The sequence below is a fragment of the Bombina bombina genome, chromosome 5 (assembly GCF_027579735.1).
Source record: "Bombina bombina isolate aBomBom1 chromosome 5, aBomBom1.pri, whole genome shotgun sequence".
NCBI lineage: Eukaryota > Metazoa > Chordata > Amphibia > Anura > Bombinatoridae > Bombina > Bombina bombina.
In genome coordinates, this window is record NC_069503.1 from 115,664,809 (window position 1) to 115,684,213 (window position 19,405).

Below are 19,405 nucleotides of genomic sequence, written 5' to 3' on the forward strand. Positions count from 1 at the left end.
GAGTTGCTCTTTGTTCATCTTTGTTGTCCCGTAGTTTTGGCAGGGAAGGTTGAGGGATTTCCAGGTGTTTGCAGTATTGGTCAATATCCTCAGGTTCTTTATATACATACGTTTTATCGTCCTTGACCACTTTTATTGAAAAAGGGAAGCCCCATCTGTATGGGATCCCTAGCTCAGTCAGATGCAGAGTGAGGTATCGTGCCTCTTTGCGTTTTGCAAGTGTCATTGGGCTTAGATCTGCATATATTTGAAGCCTGTCCTCGCCGAATGTAATGGTCTTTTCCTTGCTGCTTGTAGAATCCTCTCCTTATCTGTAAACTTGTGGCAACAAAGGACAATGTCCCGTGGTGGTGCTGTGTCTGAAGGCTTCGCCCTAAGGGCTCTATGTATTCTGTCTATAGTGACTGTGTCGTTATTGCCTGATTCCAGCAGAAACCGGAACAAATTCTGAGCATAAGATTGCAGTTGTGCAGGGAGAATTTTTTCTGGCACCCCTCTGATACGGAGATTTTGGCGCCGGCCTCTATTGTCTAAATCTTCAAGTTGTTCCTGTAGCTGAAGAATAGTGGAGTTTTGTTGCTGCAATTCTAAGGCCATTGTGTCTGTCGTCATGACAGTTTCCTCTGTCTGTTCCTCTAATTGTTGTACTCTATTTCCCAGTGCATTTATGTCTCTCTTGATGTCTGCCAATCCATCTTTAATGGCTTTGTTAACCTGTAACATAAATGTGGTCAAATCTTGTTTAGTAGGAAGAGAGCAGAGGTCCGCTTTTGTTATGGGTGAATTGCTTCCATCTGAAGACTGTGTTCTCTCTTGCATATCGACTTCAGTGTGGGTATATGGTGGTTCAAAATCTCCCCCTGTGTCGGTCAATTTGAAGAATGAGTTGTTTCCCTACTCCTGGGGTTGCCGGTTTTTGTTTGTCGTTTTTGTTTTTATTCCTGGCCGCCATGATAGCGTGACTGCAATTATTTTATGGTATGGCGTGTTTGGGGTTCTCTTTTGGCTTGTTCTGTAGCCTTGTCAAGTTATATTATGTTCAAATAAAGTCTTAGGTTGTACTTCAGGGATGTTTATGTAAGGCACTCTGTTCTGTTTCAGCGTAGTGAGTAAGTGACGTACCTCTTATGGCGTCTTTGCAGGAGCCGTTATGGTGCACCTTGTGTTTCAGGCTTTGTGCGCTCAGGTTCTGTGGGTCTTTATGGCGTCTTGTGTCGTCTTGCTTAGCGGGAGTTATCGTGCACCGCTTATGTCGCCATGCGTTGTCCGCCTGCAGCACTGTTGTTCCAACTTTAGGTAGGCTTTTCTTTTCCCAGCTAGGCCCCGTTCTCTGCCGCTACAGATAAAAGGGCATTTCTGCCTGATGACACGACTGTCACTGTGGTCGCTTGCCTCCTGTTCTAGTCAGGATTCGTTTTGATGCCCTTTAGCTTAATTGCATAAGATTTTCCCCCAGGTTGGGCCCCTATCTGGCTGATCACTATCGGAGCTCTAAAACATTGCGACCATGCTCTTCCTTGGTCGGCTCCGCCCCCCCCCAATATTTGACTATTTTAATGAAGCATCACTATTTCTTTTAACCCCTTCAGCCAATACAACATATATATACGTTGTGCGTTACTTTGGGTACTTTGGCTATCGTACCGCATGATGTATATATACGTTGTTGCTTCAGGAGGCTCCAGCAATCTCAGCTGTTAAGTTACAGCCGAGATCTGGAGCTCCTGAAGCTGCAGGCATCTTCTGCATATGGAGCCAGAGCGCGATCAGTGCTCCGCCTCCATATGAGGGCAGATGCCTGATCATTACAGACGGTGACACTGCGTGTGTCACCATCTGTAACGATCTTCTGCTGGAGCCTGCAGGAGGTATGGGCGGAAGTCGGGTGGGCGGCCCAGCAGGAGAGGTGGGAAGGGGACGGGAGGAAGTGGGAGGGGCCCTACGCTGTGGAAACATTTAAGCAAAGGGAGTAGAGACAGTGAGGGATGGGGCAGCTATGCTACTGAAAATGTGATCTGGGGGTGTGGGGGGACCCCCCAACTAAAAATCACAGGTGGGGGGGAGCTGGTTAAAAACTACCTACAACAAATATATAAAAAGCCTAATAAACAGAAAATAAAAATAATAAAAAAAAATGGTTTTATATGTAATGACAGACAGCTGCCAGTACCTAAAATGGCGCCTAATAGTAAGAGGGGGGAGGTTTAGAGAGCTGTTTGGGGGGGGATCAGGGAGGTTGAGGGATAAGGGGAGATCCTAAACTGGAGAATTTTTTTTTTAAAAAAAAAAACAGTATTTTTTCATACTGGCAGACTGTCTGCCAGAACCTAAGATGGGGGTTACCAGTGGGGGTGGGGGAGGGAAGAGAGCTGTTTGAGAGGGTTCAGGTAGGGATCAGGGGGTGGGGAGCATCAGGTAGGAGGCTAATCTCTACACTAAAGCTAACATTAACCTTTTAAGCTACCTAATTAACCCCTTCACTGCCGGGAATAATAGAAGTGTGGGGCACAGCTGCAATTAGCGGCCTTCTAATTACCAAAAGCAATGACAATGCCATATGTGTCTGATATTAAAGGATCCCAGATAAACTTTTACAAACACTTGTGCCATAATTGCACAAGCATAATGTAAATAATTTCTGTGAGAAACCCAAAGTTTGTGAAAAAAGTACCAATTTCTTTTATTTGATGGCATTTGGCAGTGAAATGGTGGCATGAAATATACCAAAATGGGCCTAGATCAAGACCTTGGGTTGTCTACTTAAAAATATATATATATATATAGATTTGATAGGTAAATAAAAGAATAACAAGGCTCTATTTCTGTTTAAATAGAGTGATAGCAAAAATGCTAAAAATTCTCTGGTATTTTGGGCAAGTTTTGTCTGGAAGTCCCAGTAGTGAAATGGTTAAAGGGACACTAAACCCAAAATTTTTCTTTCGTGATTCAGATAGAGCATGCAATTTTAAGCAACTTTCTAATTTACTCCTATTATCAAATGTTCTTTATTCTCTTGCTATATTTATTTAAAAAGCAGGAATGTGATGCATAGGAGCAGGCCCATTTTTTTTGGTTGAGAACCTGGGTTATGCTTGCTTATTGGAGGGTAAATGAAAGCATCAAATAACAAAGCGCTATCCATGGTGCTGAATCTAAAATGGGCTGGCTGCTAAGATTTACATTCCTGCTTTTAAAATAAAGATAGCAAGAGAACGAAGAAAAATTGATAATAGGAGTAAATTATAAAGTTGCTTAAAAATTCATGCTCTATCTGAATCATGAAAGAAAAATTTTGGGTTCAGTGTCCCTTTAAAAGAATCTTCATAAGCCCTATAGCACTAGCTGATTCAATAGGTTAACAATAGACATTCATCTATAGCAGCTCATTTTAAGAACAATAATCAAAATGTATTTATCCCTATACAATATTATCACAGCACATAGCTAGAATGGCCAATGCTAGTGTGAATATTAGGCTGCACGAGGGACCTTCAGCTATAATGGAATGTCTGGGATCATCAGTTTTGGAGGGTGAGATTATCTTTCTTTCTCCTCCTTCTCCCCCTCACACGCGCTCTCTTCCCTTTTCACCTATTGTCTTGTTAAATCCAAGGTCAGATATCCAGAGGAGTAAACATCTTATCATGGAATGTGGGGGGTATTACGTCCCCATTTAAGAGGAATCTTATTATCAAACACCTAGGTAAAAATAATCCAGATATTGCTGGTATACAAGAGACCCATTTTAATTTACAAGAAATGGAGAAATTTAAGATGAAATGGGTGGGAGATGATATTGCAACCCCTGCAAATCTAGGAAAAAAGGAGTAGCAATACTTTTTAATAAAAACCTTAACTATGAAGTTTGTGAAAAAGTTTTTTATTTGATCACATTTGGGGGTGAAATGGTGGAAATAAATATAGCAAAATGGGCCTAGATCAATACTTTGGGTTGTCTACTAAAAAACATATATAGATTTAATAGGTAAATAAAAAAAAACAAGGCTCTATTTCTGTTTAAATGGCAAAAATGCTCTGGTCTTTTGGGGAAGTTTTAGGGGCCAAATTATCAAGCTCCATTCCGCACGAGCCTTCAGGCTGGCCGGGAACAGCAGTTATGAAGCAGCGGTCTAAAGACGATCCTATAAGATCGGGCTGATTGATACCCCCTGCTAGTGGCCGATTGGCCACGAATCTGCAGGGGGCGGCATTACACAAGCAGTTCTGGTGAACTGCTTGTGCAATGTTAAATGCTGTCGGCATTCAGCAATGTCTGTAGGACATGATAAGCTACAACGTATCATGTCGGACCGACATTGATAAATTGCCCTTAAAGGGACATGAAACCCAAATTTTTTCTTTCATGATTCAGATAGAGAATACAATTTTAAACAACTTTCTAATTTATTTCTATTATCTCATTTGTTTCATTCTCTTGGTATCATTTGTTGAATTAGCAGCAATGCACTAATGGTTTCTAACTGAACTTATGGGTAAGCCAATCACAATCAATATATATATATGCAGCTACGAATCAACAGCTAGAACCTAGGCTCTCTGCTGCTCCTGAGCTTTCCTAGATAAAGCTTTCAGCAAAGGATAACAAGAGAAGGAAGCAAATTAAATACTAGAAGTAAATTGGAAAGTTGTTTAAAATTGTATTCTCTGGGGGAACTTCCGGGCGTGATCTAGGCCCATTTTGGTATATTTCATGATAGGTCGCAAGACTGTTTGCTGCTCCAAATATTGCTTTAATCTGCCTACAATCTCCGTGTTAACGCTCAATTGAGAGTGATTTGTTACAGAACATTTTTCAGCAGATATAGCTCTTTTATCTAATACCGCTATTTTAGGATTGGAACCAGATTCAGCCTACCGGAGCATAACAAGGGTTGCAGCCCACTAGCTAACCCCCCAGCAGGGCACCCATGGGGCCCTGTCGTTAGTAAGCAGTGACAATCCGCAAAACACTGCTAGCATTCTTTCCTTTCTATGTGCCCACTCAAGCCACTCTACAGCTGACCAACATGGATAGCGAGACCAGTTTCCTGAATGAGTTGCGCCGCTTACTCGCAGAACATCAGGCTGCCTTTGAAGTTACGCTCCAGATTGCACTTGAGCCCAGCAACACATATAACCCCCAAACTCCTGCTGTATTCGATCCTGTTGAGGCGGAGGACAGAGATGGTAGCGCTTTGGGGCCCCATCGCTCACCGGCTGCCCCAGTCAGCAACAAAAGAGATCAGCAACTCCCTGAGGAGGAACACCAAGTGTGGGGCAGGGAAGCTGTGACTCCTTACGCAATTAATGCTACTGGTGACATTGCTGCGAGCAGACCAGCCATCACATCAGTACACAAAGCCACGCAAAGTCCCCCAAGAAGCAGCCAAGCAGAAATTTCTCCTAAAGATCGAGGAGGGTCAAGATCGCAAAAGAATCACTCCTTCCTTACCAGGATCTCAGATGCTCCTAGTGGCGGGGAAACGCCGCTCTTGTCTGGGAGAGTCCTAGCAGCACGGCGCTTAAAGTTCAAAGAGAATCGCAGCCGCAAATAAAACACCCCTCATTTGCCTCAAATCGCCCAGGTGTTTGCTACACATCTGACAGACCGATAACGATAACTGACTGTGTGGACTGGCTCTGGGGATACAGCGTGAGGGACCAGGTAACAGGGCTTCAAGGCATTCCATACAATTGTGATCCAGAGAGACTTACCCTGCCTGAGGGGCAATTCCATAAAGTAGGGGTGGGCTAACTGCTTAGTATGTGTAAGGCTGCTTAGAAGAACTTGATCACAATGTTACCTAAGCTGTTCAGAGAACTGTGATAAATAACCCTTTGACAAACCTCTACAGACGTGTTGTCTCTATTGATACTCAATGTACATATCTTAGCTGTATACCACTCTTACTTTGTTAGCACTCACTGAGGTTAATATAACTATTTGCTTTCTCTAATTGTATAGCACTGTATTGTCTTATAGCCATGCCATATCTACTGTGACAACATATAAGTCTGATTGTACTGGTGCAGTGGAGTTAGATGACGGGAAGTTCATCTAATTAGGGAGATATCCTATAACATCTACTTTGAGAAATATATCTAGCTGTTCCTTACGTTGATAAGAAATTGTGGGTCACGGGGACTTCCGGTGGGCGGGCACTAGCAACGGACGCAGCTAGGAGAGCTCCGTTGTTTGATCCTAGTATTAGGCAGTGATTAGCGCTACAAAGTAGCCCATAAAGCCACTATCCTTGGCAGAGGGACCCTAACCCCTGTCCGGACACTTACAAGCAAGGAGATCCTCCAACTTCTCCCCCACCGGAGCACAGACAGGGAAAAAGAATAAACGGAGGAGCAGGAGTCAGAACGGCTAAGCTACCGCAGGGCTCATCTCAACTCCTCTAGATGCAGCAGTTACAGGGTGGAACAGCCGAGCAGACACAGGAGAGCAGACAGCAGTCGTAAGGCAGCGATAGGGGCTGGATAACTGAGGTCAGTAGTGCTCTGGCGGCCATTTTCCCTACACGCAGCTAATTTTATTGGTGACACATCAGCCTGACACCGCTGCTCAGAGGAGCCAGAAGCAGTGCAGAGTCCACACAGTACAGTAATAATAAGCTCTTAAGGTGTGGGGAGAAGAGATAGCCCCTTCAGTTAAATTGGTGCAGTGTGGTGGGAACCGGTTATATGGCCACAGCACAGGACTAGGACTTTATCGGCACAACCCCTTACACATACACAGGTGCAGCAGCATTAAATAGCCCCTGTGGGGAACAAGGGAGATAAGACATTTATTGCTGGGCCTTTATTCATTAACTGACTGGAGGAGCAGAAGGGAGGGCCTGAATCAAGCCTCCTGTGCTCTAAATAAAGTGCATGGCACCCTCTTTTCTTACATCTTTAGCCCCGTGTGGGCAACAGGCGATATGAGGAGATAAACTCTGAGAGACCCGCCCCAAGACACCCCCCCCCAGAAATTCTCCTGAGCTATCTACTGTCCTGACTTGATCCTTGCAGACCATAAGATCTTAAGAAGTGGTGCTGGTCCTGACACTGGGACACCTTTTGTCTGTATGCAAAAATATTACACTCCCTATAATAAAAGAACTGATAACATGTCCAAGCAAAGCCAGCACGAAAGACGGCAAAAAAGCCAAGCTGAAGTGCACACACACCGCCAGCAGCGGCGGTGGAGCTCTCTGATCCTCTGCCACAAGACACCCACCCAATAGTCTCACAGCTGTCTGCTCTATTCCTGCCAAAAATTGAGCAATTACAGATGGGACTAGACACCTTGTCCTCAGATTTCAAGATCTTTTCTACACGACTAAACACAGTAGAGAAAAAGGTAGGCAGACACAGAGATGCAGCAGAGGGAATCAGCGCTAGACATCACGCGGCTTCAACGTCAAAATAAAGCTCTAATGTCTAAAATAGAAGATCTAGAAAACAGATCCCGGCGGAACAACATCCGTGTGTGGGGCTCTCCGAAACGGTTCCAGGCTCTGCGCTAATAGAATTCGCAGAAAAAGAGCTCCCGAAACTTCTGGGTATGGCTGAATCTGATATCCCATGTGTTGCAGAAAGAGCGCACCGTGTGGGTCCTTTACCACCCAGCAATGGACAGAAAATCTTATCTAGACAATTGATGATTAAATATCTCAACTTCAAGGACAAAACCCTTATCCTTAAAGCCTACAGACAAACAAAGGAACTGGTCTATGAAGGATCCAGGATACACCTGTTCCAAGATTACTCGGCCGAAGTGGCAAGGAAGCGCAGAGAATTTTCTCCCTATTGTAGGGAACTTTTGGAAAAAGGTGAATCAGTGTCCCTTTTGTACCCAGCAAGACTAAAGCTGCAGACCCCTCAGGGTCCGAAATTTTTTGAATCTACCATGCAGCTGCGTGCTTTCATGAACTCACGAAACCCATGCAGAATGGATCAAAATGAAGCAGATGGAATAGAGGAGGAAGAGGTTCCTTGAAGCCACAGTAACACTCTCTGTGTAATATGAACTGCGTGGGATTCATGATCCTTTGCTATACTTGTTTGAGGTTATTAATCTTGTTTGCAGGGACATGATAGAGGAATGGAGGCTGAGGACATATTTGAAGCACGATGTCTGTGGGCCTAGCCCAAGACATCATCTCATATCCTTTTTGAAATATAGGGGGGGGGAGGGGGGGGTTCATTATTGATTGCTTGTTCTATTTTATTGTTGCATTACTTCATTGTTCACTGTTGCTGTATTGTTCAACTGTTTTTTCTCTCAACTTTGTGATATTGATCTGCTAGAGTACGCACTGTACCTTAATTCTGACTGCTAATTATTATTCAATTTTATTTTCTCTGGCTTTTGAAGACTCGGCATAACTCAAATCTCTGTTGTTCCTAAAGGGAGAGGACCCCAGGGTGTCAGAACCGTAAATAGTGAAAGAGAACGCACACACAAACATACGAAACACTGCTCACAGGTAGCGTTGAGCCAGTATATTGTAGTAGTCTCTAACATAAAGGTCGTCTCATAGGGATCCCCCCCCTTATACTATTCTTGAGGATGGGGCTACATATTATCTCATGGAACGTGGGAGGAATCACATCCCCATTGAAAAGAAAGACTATATTGAAATACCTGAAATCTAGAAAGGCAGACATAGCGATCCTCCAAGAAACTCACCTCAAACCCATAGAGCACCAAAAGTTAAAACAGGGATGGGTAGGTGAGATTATCTATACTAAATATGACAGCAGCAGAGCTAGGGGGGTAGCGGTCCTCTTCCGCAAGAATCTAGATTACAATATAACCCACACCGTGTTAGATCCACAGGGTCGATACATTTCACTCAAGCTCACAGTTGACGGAACTCCAATGCTTTTAGGCGGGGTCTATGGACCCCACACACATAAATAAGCCTTCTGGAGTGAACTTAGAGTACAATTACTGAAAATTGCAGACGTCCCAATAGTCCTAGGTGGGGACTATAATATTGCACCGCAGACCCCTGCTGACAGATTTCACAATCCGCTGCACTCACAGTTAGCTCGCAACACAAATCTCAACTCTAGGAGAGACACAAATCTGCTTCGCAGGTTTCGAAATGCTTTTCTCCTCACTGACATCTGGAGGGATAGGAACCCGGAGGTTAAGAGTTTCACGTGTGCCACTCCGGCAAAAGACACTCTATCACGCATTGATTATTTTCTGATTTCCAGGTCCATGAACTCCAGGGTCAGGGATGCGGGAATAGATGACCCAGTTCTCTCAGATCATGCCCCAATCACATTAAAGCTACAACTAGGGTCAGTCAGACCTTTCAGTGCCAGGTGGTTATTCCCTAAGTATCTTCTACATGACGATAACTTTAGGAAGCACCTTATAGGGGAGTGGCTAGCGTATGATGAAACAAATCAGGGACATAGGAACAATTCGGTACTGTTTTGGGAGGCAGGTAAGGCAGTGCTGAGAGGCTCCACGACGGCTTATGTCATCAATTCCAAAAAGAAAAAGCAGGTCAGGGAAGAGTTGCTGCTTAAACAACTTTTAAATGCCAGAAATAGATACTTACGTAACCCTACGGCAGCGAATAGACTCAAATATCAAGACACCAAAGCACACAGGGACACATACTTAACTCAAAACACAGCAAGGGATGCCACAAGGCTGCAGGCCAGGTACTACCGCTATGGCAATAAAACAGGAAAGATGCTGGCTAGACTGACCAAACTAAATTGAGGCAGTAACACAATACCGGCTATTAAATACAATGACATGGTCTATACCGACACAGCAGGAATACAGAGGGTATTTACGCAATTTTATTCAAAACTATACACCATGCGGGAGGTAGACACAAACATTCGGGAAAATTTTTGGAGAGATATTCCTCTGACCACATTAACGGAACCCCAACAGCAAGCGTTAAGCGCAAGCATAGCCCCGAATGAGGTACTTGCCTCTATAGGGAGGCTCCCTCTGGACAAAGCCCCGGGTCCTGACGGCCTACCTGGGGAGTTTTATAAGATACTTGGGCAAGAAATAGCTGGTCCCTTGGCCATGTTGTTTAACGGTATTCTGCAAGGCGAAGCCAACTTGTCGCAGAGGTTCACAGAAGCAAATATCAGTTTGATTCTCAAACCAGATAGAGACTGCTTGGCCCCCGAATCTTATCGCCCGATTTCACTAATGAATTCGGATTATAAATTGTTCACGAAAATTTTAGCAGATAGGCTAGCGATAGTACTCCCTAACCTCATACATGAAAATCAAACAGGATTCGTGAAAGGTAGATCCTCGGTAGTCAATGTGCGCACCCTGGAATTCTTGCTCACCCATTATTGGGAAAGAGCAAGTAAAAATCGAGTGCCACAACGAGATGAAGCATGTGCACTGCTAGTAGACGTGGAGAAGGCCTTCGATAAGGTCCTCTGGAGTCACCTGTTTTATACTCTAGAACGATTCGGGATAACCAGGAACTTTGCGAGAGCGTTAAAAGCAATATATACTAGCCCCCAGGCTGCGATACTGGTGAATGGAATGCCATCCCAACCTTTTGCCTTAAGTAGAGGAACGAGGCAGGGGTGCCCGCTCTCACCTCTCTTTTTTGACCTAGCGTTAGAGCCTCTCGCCGTAAAGATCAGGCATACTACAAAAGGCCTCAAAATAGGAGACAAGACATTACATTTGTCACTTTTTGCGGATATGGTATTGTACATCCAGGACCCCAGACTAAATATCCCACTACTAATGGATATTATTAAAGACTTTGGCCTCATCTCCGGCTATAAAGTCAACACTGATAAAACGGAGCTAATATGGTTATCATATGCTAACGATATACCTGACCTCCACTATGACTTTCGAGTAGCGGGGAATGTCTTTAAATATCTAGGAGTTAAACTCTCGCGAGATCCGGCGAACTGGTATGATATAAATTACGCACCCCTGAAAAAAGGGGCCTCGGATCTGACCAAGCACTGGGTGGGACTACCATTGACCGTTTCAGGCAGGATAGCCCTCATTAAAATGGTTCTATTTGCCAAGTTGCTCTACGTAATGCAGATGTTACCATTACTTATACACAAGAAGGACTTGCTTTTCTGGAAGTCACACTTCTTGTCCTTCATTTGGGCTAGGAAAAAACACAGGATTCACTCCAATAGAATGATGAGCACAGTTCCCTTGGGAGGTATGGCGGTCCCAAATGTTGAGCTATACTGTTGGGCAGCACAGGCGAAATACGTCCTTGACTGGCTAACGGGAAATAGTCATTTCACAATCCCAGAACTAGAGCGGCATGTAGTCCAGCCCTGGTCGCTTTCCGCTCTTCCACACCTAAAGGCTGATAAGCTAGATAAGTTATTGATACATTATCCCCTCCTGTCACAGCCTTTACAGGCTTGGAGAAAACTGTGCAGTAGGTTAAAATGTAGTCATGAAATCTCTAAGTACATACCCTTGCAGGGGAATCCACTCTTCATGCCAGGTATAACCACGCAGGCATTCAAAACCTGGAAGTCCTTGGGACTGGACAGAGTGTCCAAGATGTTAGAGGGTACTGGTAAAACTATACGTACTTTCTCACAGCTCCAAACGACCTATAATTTGCCACGCACGCATCATTTTGCCTACCTACAGGCTAGGCACTACGCCTTGGAGTTAGTTAACTCGGAGAATTTCCCTGAAGTTAACGGTGGCGTTCACCAACTCTGCAGTATATATTCTCAGGGTTGCACTTCCATCTCTCCAATATACAAGATATTGTTGGCCCCTAATAACGAACACACATTGGAATATCTGGGGGAAAAATGGACAGGGATTTTGAATGCTCCTATTACCAAAGCACAGATTCAAAGTAGCATTGAAAATGTTCGGAAGGCCACCTTGGCAATGAACATTAGAGAATCTCACACTAAAATCCTGCAGTCAGCCTACGTGACTCCTAACCAATACAGAAAATGGGAAAGGGATCACACGGGGAATTGTCCAAAATGCTCTAAGGCACAGGCAACTTTGTTGCATATGCTATCGGAGTGCCCCAGACTGACGAAGTTCTGGGGGATGATTTGTTTTTGGTTACGTTCCCTAAACATACAAGTGGCAACGCTTACACCGCAAATGGTAATATTCCTAGATACACCTGAGCTGCCCAGAAGCAAGACAGTCTTTAATGCACAATGTCATTCTCCAAGCAAGAAAAATAATTCTGAGATACTGGATAGACGCACCCCAACCCTATCGCAGTTAAAAAATGAGATACATACACAGCTGATACACGAACAGGTAGACACTATGGGAGATATGGCAAATCGCACGGCACGTTTCATGAGAAAATGGGACACTTATCTACACTCACTGCATGCCTCACAATAGGCGAGAATTCTATACCCCATACGCAATTCTGAATATCTGTTGGAAGCTCAGTTGCGAGGAGAATGGAAGGTAGATTTTGCAGAACAGTAAATAAATAGATATTGCTTCCTTAGTGGAAGGTGAGGTGCGAACCAGGCTGGGGGGAATGACACCCTGGGGGAGAAGGGATAGCCGTCTGGCCGAGTATTAGGTTGAAAAAAGGAGGAGGGGGGGAAAAGGGAAAAAAAAAAAAAAAACTGTGAGAGATATGTCATGTTGATGTAAGACTAATTGATTACTCAATGCTAGTTTGATATTCTGCAACCATATATATGTTATGTTATTTCTGATATCTGACCCCCGGAAATAGGGGAATATTTTCTTTTTCTTTTGTTTTGCTTTGCTTTATGTTATGTCTCTTCATAGAATAAATAAAGAATTTAAAAAAAAAAAGAAATTGTGGGTCACTTTTGTCCTTTAATATATAATACCTAGATGTTTATAATCAGTGCCCCTATATAGTTTACAGAATATTGTTTGCATACAAATGAGCCCAGTAGATTCAAGCATTCTGTTTTAAGGAGGGCATTTTCCCAATTTCCAGTTTATATCATACTAATTACTAACATACTTCCTATACTCATTGTTCTGTGTTGCTTGGCTATTTTTGGGTTGTCTCCCCATTTTGTCATACTGATGTAGCAATTGTGTTTATCTGAGTTTTATGACGCACACAAAAATCTGGTAGCAAGTTTTGACCCTTATCCCCATTAAAGCAATTACCCGTGAAAGCTAAATTCAACACCGTGCTGCCTGCGGCCAGGGCGGCGTGGCGTTCCCAGTAACTTCTTGCTTAAAAGCCCCCCTCTATTATACCTGGAGCAGGCCAACTCCCAAATGTTCAAAGCGCATCCACTTCATGTCACACAACTTGACGCTCACTACTAGACCTTACATCTCTAATATTTCTTGTTATTCTCCAACAGATATGTTTGGCCTACTATTCCCCACTTCGAGGATAGCAGTATAATCAACAGTAAACCTTAGGGTTTCACAGCCCCCCCCCTATACTAGAGCCTTGTGATAGTTTCTACAGTTTTAGGCAACTGCTCATTACATCAGATAAGCATTATATGTTACCCACCCTGACATCTGGATGTCAGTTATTCCATGTTTGGCCGGTTTCATTTAAATGTGGATACTTTTGAGTGTGGTACCAATTATAATAATATTATACAAAACTAAAAAACTAAGGTTCACTATTGGGATCCATGAGTGTTCCCCTAACCCTATTCAATGCTATATATCCACGCTGTATAGAACTTGTTGATGTATATTTGAAAATATTTTCTTTTTCTTGTCTGTTTAATGTAAGCTGTACTGAAATGCATCGTCTGTATGACATTAACTGAACTTTACTTTAAAAAAAAAAAAATGGTATTCTCTTTCTCTCTCTCGTCTGATCAGCTGTGCGCCTTCACTTGCCGGTCCTCGCGCTGCTGTTTTCACCTGCAGTGGTGCGCGTGCGATCAGCTGTGCTCTTTCACTTGTCCGGTCCTCGCGCTGCTGTTTTCACCTGCAGGGGTGCGCGTGCGAGGTCGGGTGGGTGCGCGTGCGATCAGCTGTTCGCTTTCTAAGGCCAAGTGTTTGTCTGTACTGCGCCTGACGGCTTCAGACAAACACTTGCCTTTTATAATATAGGATATATATATTCACATATACATACACATGACAATAGGAAACAGAGAGATATTAATAAAACACAGACCAGTAAAGTAACAAGAGATATAAAACAAATAACAGACAGAATATAAAACAAAAGACAATACTATCTGAGAATACACAAAACCACAGAGAATGTGACAATCAGCATAAGGTGGTGTGTATTAACCCTTCACTAGTACAGAGAGCAGCACAGTGTGTATTAACCCTTCACTAGTACAGAGAGCAGCACAGTGTGTATTAACCCTTCACTAGTACAGAGAGCAGCACAGTGTGTATTAACCCTTCACTAGCACAGAGAGCATCACAGTGTGTATTAACCCTTCACTAGCACAGAGAGCAACACAGTGTGTATTAACCCTTCACTAGCACAGAGAGCAGCACAGTGTGTATTAACCCTTCACTAGCACAGAGAGCAGCACAGTGTGTATTAACCCTTCACTAGCACAGAGACCGCATCACAGTGTGTATTAACCCTTCAATAGCACAGAGAGTAGCACAGTGTGTATTAACCCTTTACTAGCACAGAGAGCAGCACAGTGTGTATTAACCCTTCACTAGCACAAAGAGCAGCACAGTGTGTATTAACCCTTCACTAGCACAGAGAGCTGCACAGTGTATAATAACCCTTCCCTACCACAGTATGTATTAACCCTTCACTAGCACAGAGAGTAGCACAGTGTGTATTAACCCTTTACTAGCACAGAGAGCAGCACAGTGTGTATTAACCCTTAACTAGCACAGAGTGCAGCACAGTGTGTATTAACCCTTCACTAGCACAGAGTGCAGCACAGTGTGTATTAACCTCTCACTAGCACAGAGAGCAGCACCGTGTGTATTAACCCTTAACTAGCACAGAGTGCAGCACAGTGTGTATTAACCCTTCACTAGCACAGAGAGCAGTACAGTTGGTATTAACCTCTCACTAGCACAGAGTGCAGCACAGTGTGTATTAACCCTTAACTAGCACAGAGTGCAGCACAGTGTGTATTAACCCCTTCACTAGCACAGAGAGCAGAACAGTGTGTATTAACCCCTTCACTAGCACAGAAAGCAGCACAGAGTGTATTAACCCTTGACTAGCACAGAGAGCAGCACAGTTGGTATTAACCTCTCGCTAGCACAGAGAGCAGCACCGTGTGTATTATCCCTTCCCTAGCAGAGAGCTGCACAGTGTGTATTAACCCTTCACTAGCACAAATAGCTAGTGTATATTAACCCTTCACTAGCAAAAAGAGCAGCACAGTGTGTATTAACCCTTCACTAGCAAAGAGAGCAGCAGTGTGTATTAACCCTTCACTAGCACAGAGAGCAGCACAGTGTGTATTAACCCTTCACTAGCAAAGAGAGCAGTAGTGTGTATTAACCCTTCACTAGCACAGAGAGCAGCACAGTGTATATTAACCCTTCACTAGCAAAAAGAGCAGCACAGTGTGTATTAACCCTTCACTAGCACGGAGAGCAGCACAGTGTGTATTAACCCCTTCACTAGCACAGAGAGCAGCACAGTGTGTATTAACCCTTCACTAGCACAAATAGCTACAGTGTGTATTAACCCTTCACTAGCACGGAGAGCAGCACAGTGTGTATTAACCCTTCACTAGCACAAATAGCTACAGTGTGTATTAACCCTTCACTAGCACGGAGAGCAGCACAGTGTGTATTAACCCTTCACTAGCACGGAGAACAGCACAGTGTGTATTAACCCTTCACTAGCACGGAGAGCAGCACAGTGTGTATTAACCCCTTCACTAGCACAGAGAGCAGCACAGTGTGTATTAACCCCTTCACTTGCACAGAGAGCAGCACAGTGTGTATTAACCCTTCACTAGCACAGAGAGCAGCACAGTTGGTATTAACCTCTCACTAGCACAGAGAGCAGCACCATGTGTATTAACCCTTCACTAGCACAGAGAGCAGCACAGTTGGTATTAACCTCTCACTAGCACAGATAGCAGCACCGTGTGTATTAACCCTTCACTAGCACAGAGAGCAGCACAGTGTGTATTAACCCTTCACTAGCACAGAGAGCAGAACAATGTATATTAACCCTTCACTAGCACAGAGAGCAGCACAGTGTGTATTAACCCTTCACTAGCACAGAGATCAGTACAGTGTGTATTAACCCTTCACTAGCACAGAGAGCAGCACAGTTGGTATTAACCTCTCACTAGCACAGAGAGCAGCACCATGTGTATTAACCCTTCACTAGCACAGAGAGCAGCACAGTTGGTATTAACCTCTCACTAGCACAGATAGCAGCACCGTGTGTATTAACCCTTCACTAGCACAGAGAGCAGCACAGTGTGTATTAACCCTTCACTAACACAGAGAGCAGCACAATGTATATTAACCCTTCACTAGCACAGAGAGCAGCACAGTGTGTATTAACCCTTCACTAGCACAGAGATCAGTACAGTGTGTATTAACCCTTCACTAGCACAGAGAGCAGCACAGTTGGTATTAACCTCTCACTAGCACAGAGAGCAGCACAGTGTGTATTAACCCTTCAATAGCAAAGAGAGCAGCAGTGTGTATTAACCCTTCACTAGCACAGAGAGCTGCAGTGTGTATTAACCCTTCACTAGCACAGAAAGCTACACAGTGTGTATTAACCCTTCACTAGCACAAAAATCAGCAGTGTGTATTAACCCTTCACTAGCACAAAAATCAGCAGTGTGTATTAACCCTTCACTAGCACAGAGAGCAGCACAATGTGTATTAACCCTTCACTAACATAGAGAACAGCACAGTGTGTATTAAGCCTTCACTAGCACAAAAAGCAGCACAGTGTGTATTAACCCATCACTAGCACAGAGAGCTGCACAGTGTGTATTAACCCTTCACTACCACAGAGAGCTGTACATTGTGTATTAACCCTTCACTAGCACAGAGAAGAGCAGTGTGTATTAACCCTATACTAGCACAGAAAGCAGCACAGTGTGTATACACCCTTCACTAGCACAGAGAGCTGTACATTGTGTATTAACCCTTCACTAGCACAGAGAACAGCAGTTTGTATTAACCCTACACTAGCACAGAGAGCAGCACAGTGTGTATTAACCCTTCACTAGCACAGAGAGCTGTACATTGTGTATTAACCCTTCACTAACACACAGAACAGCACAGTGTGTATTAACCCTTCACTAACACAGAGAACAGCACAGTGTGTATTAACCCTTCACTAACACAGAGAACAGCACAGTGTGTATTAAGCCTTCACTAGCACATTGAGCAGCACAGTGTGTATTAACCCTTCACTAGCACATTGAGCAGCACAGTGTGTATTAACCCTTCACTGGAACAGAGAGATGCACAGTGAGTATTAACCCTTCACTAACACAAAGAGTTGAACAGCACTTTAGTATCCCATTGCCTGGCACAAGCAGATGAATAACATACATTAAAAGAACAACATTTATAACAATTATAAACTTTTTAAGAAGACTAGAAAGTGACTAAAACTTTTAATCACACAACACACATAGTGACTATTAACCCTTCACTAGCACAGAGAGCAGCACAGTGTGTATTAACCCTTCACTAGCACAGAGAGCTGCACAGTGTGTATTAACCCTTCACTAGCACAGAGAGCAGCACAGTGTGTATTAACCCTTCACTAGCACAGAGAGCAGCACAGTGTGTATTAACCCTTCACTAGCACAGAGAGCAGCACCGTGTGTATTAACCCTTCACTAGCAAAGAGAGCTGCACAGTGTATATTAACCCTTCACTAACACAGAGAACAGCACGGTGTGTATTAAGCATTCACTAGCACAAAAAGCAGCAGTGTGTATTAACCCTTAGCTAACACAGATAACAGCACAGTGTGTATTAAGCCTTCACTAGCACAAAAATCAGCAGTGTGTATTAACCCTTCAGCCTTCACTAGCACAAATAGCTACAGTGTGTATTAACCCTTCACTAGCAAAAAGAGCAGCACAGTGTGTATTAACCCTTCACTAGCACAGAGAGCAGCACAGTGTGTATTAACCCTTCACTAGCACAGAGAGCAGCACAGTGTGTATTAACCCTTCACTAGCACAGAGAGCAGCACAGTGTGTATTAACCCTTCACTAGCACAGAGAGCAGCACAGTGTGTATTAACCCTTCACTAGCACAGAGAGCAGCACAGTGTGTATTAACCCTTCACTAGCACAGAGAGCAGCACAGTGTGTATTAACCTTTTACTAGCACAAAAAGCAGCACAGTGTATATTAACCCTTCACTAGCACAGAGAGCTGCACAGTGTATATTAACCCTTCACTAGCACAGAAAGCTGCAGTGTGTATTAACCCTTCACTAGCACAGAGATCTGCAGTGTGTATTAACCCTTCACTAGCACAAAAAGCAGCGCAGTGTGTATTAACCCGTCACTAGCACAGAAAGCTGCACAGTGTGTATTAACCCTATACTAGCACAGAAAGCTGCACAGTGTGTATTAACCCTTCGCTAACACAGATAACAGCACAGTGTGTATTAAGCCTCCACTAGCACAAAAATCAGCAGTGTGTATTAACCCTATACTAGCACAGAGAGCTGTACAGTGTGTATTAACCCTTCACTAGCACAGAGAGCAGCACAGTGTGTATTAACCCTTCACTAGCACAGAGAGCAGCACAGTGTGTATTAACCCTTCACTAGCACAGAGAGCAGCACAGTGTGTATTAACCCTTCACTAGCACAGAGAGAAGCACAGTGTGTATTAACCCTTCACTAGCACAGAGAGTTGCACAGTGTGTATTAACCCTTCACTAGCACAGAGAGCTGCAGTGTGTATTAACCCTTCACTAGCACAGAGAGCAGCACCGTGTATATTAACCCTTCACTAACACAGAGAACAGCACAGTGTGTATTAACCCTTCACTAGCACAGAGAGCTGCACAGTGTATATTAACCCTTCACTAACACAGAGAACAGCACAGTGTGTATTAAGCCTTCATTAGCACAAAAATCAGCACTGTGTGTATTAACCCTTCACTAGCACAGAGAGCTGCACAGTGTGTATTAACCCTTCACTAGAACAGAGAGCAGCACAGTGTGTATAAACCCTTCTCTAGCACAGAGAGCTGCACAGTGTATATTAACCCTTCACTAACACAGAGAACAGCACAGTGTGTATTAAGCCTTCACTAGCACAAAAAGCAGCACTGTGTGTATTAACCCTTCACTAGCACAGAGAGCAGCACAGTGTGTATTAACCCTTCACTAGCAGAGAGCAGCACAATGTGTATTAACCCTTCACTAGCACAGAGAGCAGCACAGTGTGTATTAAGCCTTCACTAGCACAGAGAGCTGTACATTGTGTATTAACCCTTCACTAGCACA

The 19,405-nt window shown here is 43.8% G+C and overlaps 1 protein-coding gene across 1 annotated transcript in view; it reads right to left on the minus strand.

Moving 5' to 3' along the window:
• Window positions 1–19,405, minus strand: part of LOC128660046 (oocyte zinc finger protein XlCOF6-like) — a 325,836-nt gene that overhangs the window by 296,809 nt on the left and 9,622 nt on the right. The gene's annotated exons all lie outside the window — the stretch shown is intronic.